The 2,632-nt window shown below is 32.6% G+C and overlaps 1 long non-coding RNA gene across 1 annotated transcript; it reads left to right on the top strand.

Annotated features, from left to right (window-relative positions):
- The first annotated feature begins 1,184 nt into the window (after positions 1–1,184).
- Positions 1,185–2,408, top strand: LOC145038582 (uncharacterized). The gene is made up of 2 exons (XR_013679451.1): positions 1,185–1,367; positions 2,103–2,408. It is a non-coding gene; the product is annotated as an uncharacterized LOC145038582 (long non-coding RNA).
- Positions 2,409–2,632: the final 224 nt, after the last annotated feature.

Below are 2,632 nucleotides of genomic sequence, written 5' to 3'. Positions count from 1 at the left end.
ATTGCGCATGAACCTAGAAATGAAGAGTTCATCTGTGGATTTTGATGAGAAAGAGGAGACCGACTAGAATACCACTTATAATTCATCATTAAAATAAAAATTATTAACTTAACAGATTAGCAGAATCAGCCAATATTCATGGACCCTGGCATCGAACCTGTTAGGGGAGCAGAATCAGCCATTCCAGTTGGTAACTTGGGCTCACCTCCTTTTCCCCTTCTTCTCATCCATAGATATTTTATAATTAAATTGGTATCCTATCGATGTTCTTCATTGGATCAACGACTGAATTCCTTGTGCCTTCTCCTGATTTATACACAAAAAACAAAAACGCCTTTTATTTCTCTGACTGTTTATCAAATCCTAACGCCCATATTCAACATCTCCATACGATGAAAACTGAGTCAACAATCTCTAAGATGAAAGTTCAAAAGGAACATTATACCGTCGATATGCTTAAAAGTTACAAATCATAACCTTTCGATTTGCAGGAAGCCAAGAGCGGCCACTGAACATGATGGAGGAGAATTGTGGAAGTTGTGTGGATCGACCATTACGATTGTTGGTTGGCTATGAGCAGCGACCTACTGGAAGAGTCTGCGATCTTTGCAAAGCCTTTTCTGGCAGATCCGATGGTGGCAGTAATGGCCGGTGAAACCAAATCTAACGGCTGGGAAGCTAGATCGGAAAGAAGACATAAAGAAGGAGGTGGTTTTCAATTTTGTGAGGAGTAGAGGCAGAGGGAAGAGGCAGTGGTGCGGTGGTTTGGCGAAGGCAATGTGGTAGTTTCAGTGAAGCCAGTGCGGTGGTTCCGGTGATAGTAGTACATTGGTTCAATGGTGGTGTAACTTCAAATGACGTATCGGTAGAGTTGGGGTTGGTAGCTAGGTGACTAGGTGGGAAGTGATTTTAAATTATATTTTTATTTATGATTTAAATTGAAAAACTCAGGTGATCCGGATTTGTTCTCAATTTAAGAAATGTTCTCATTTGAACATATATATATATATATATATATATATATATATATATATATATATATATATATATATATATATATATATTTATATTTGCAGTCATATCGTGTTTGTATACAACTTAATACCTCTTAATTAGAGGTATATATGAATCTTTAAGATTCAAAATGTTTGTTTACCACTTAATTGATGGTTTGAATATGAAAATACTGATTTACCAAATCAGATGTTTAAGTTGGTCTAAAAAGAAAAAAAGACGTGCCCTAACCCTATCGTATCCAATTAGCTTTCTCGCATATGTTTCTCTTGCTCTCTACCTTTGGCGACTACAACCGGAGAACAACCGACAACGCTCCTCCCCATCTCCATCTTCTGCCGTCTCCACCGCAAGTATGTGTTTCTCTCTCTTTTTTTTTTCTTTTTTGTTGATATGTTGCTTTATGTTGGTTCTGTTGATATATTGAAGACAATAAGTTGCGATTTTGCTGATATAAGTTGAGATGGGTTGATTTTTAAAATACATGTTAGTTGTAATTGGTTTTGATTTGTTGTGATTTTCTCTCGGTTTTTGTTGAAATCTGTTGTTAATCTGGGTGATTTTGTTGAATTTGGAAATATATATTTATGTATAGCTGAATTATGTGTTCATTTGCTTAAATTTGTTTGTTGAACTCTGCAGATTTTATGTTCATTTGGTGAATTATGCTTATGTATTGCGGAAAATATATTCCTAGTTCTGATTTGTTCATCAAATCTTGAATGGTCTTGCACGTAAATTGCCTCATGATATTGTGTTAATTTTAGTAAATGAGAGAAGGTGTTGAATTGGACTGCATGTCCTTTAGCTAATCTTAAGCCTTGGAAGATGTTAAAATGTTTGTTGTTAAAGAAATCTTGGGATGAATCTTGACTATCGTATTTTTTTATGTGTGTGTGTTTTTTTTTTTTTTGGTTATCTGATATTGAAATCTAAAATCTGGATGTGTTTTTGCTTAAAATATGTTTTGTTTTTTCTTGAAATTTGATGTGTAACTTATGCAAGTTTTTGAGTTTCTTGTATAGATTGATAAGAAACATTTATACTAAAAACGTTTGTTGTTTCTTTTATTTTAAATTTCCTTTAAGTATGTGGCACGTCATTTTGGCTACATGCTTTACACAGGCCATTTCAAATGCTTTACACTAGTGATTTTCACAAGAGGTTTTGGTTGATCAAATGGCATTTTCGCTACCAAAAGATCCGAGCTTCAAAGCAGCATTAACAGCCGCAATTTTGGAAGAATGGTTCAAACAAAATCACTTACAAAAGTGCTTGTTTTGGTGGCTACTAGCCACTCCTTTGGTCGATTTGAAAATATTTTAATATGCTTCGAATTTTGTAGGATTTTATTTGGTTTTGGATTTAAAAATTTTTATATTTATTGGATTTTATATGACGTTTATATCTTTTTATGATTATTCAATGATTTGGTTTTGATCTTTTTAAAATAAAAAAAAAAAAAAAAATTGAATTCAACAAAAAGATAATATAAAATGGTAAAATAATCATTTTTATCATTCAACGTAATAAATCACAAGTTCAAAACAAATTAAATATTATAATTTAAATCTTAAAAATTCAATCCTTCTTAAATTCAATTTTAAAAATTAAGAAT

This window comes from Lactuca saligna, chromosome 4, assembly GCF_052625555.1.
Source record: "Lactuca saligna cultivar CGN05327 chromosome 4, ASM5262555v1, whole genome shotgun sequence".
Lineage (NCBI taxonomy): Eukaryota > Viridiplantae > Streptophyta > Magnoliopsida > Asterales > Asteraceae > Lactuca > Lactuca saligna.
This window is presented reverse-complemented; position numbering and strand designations above follow the sequence as displayed.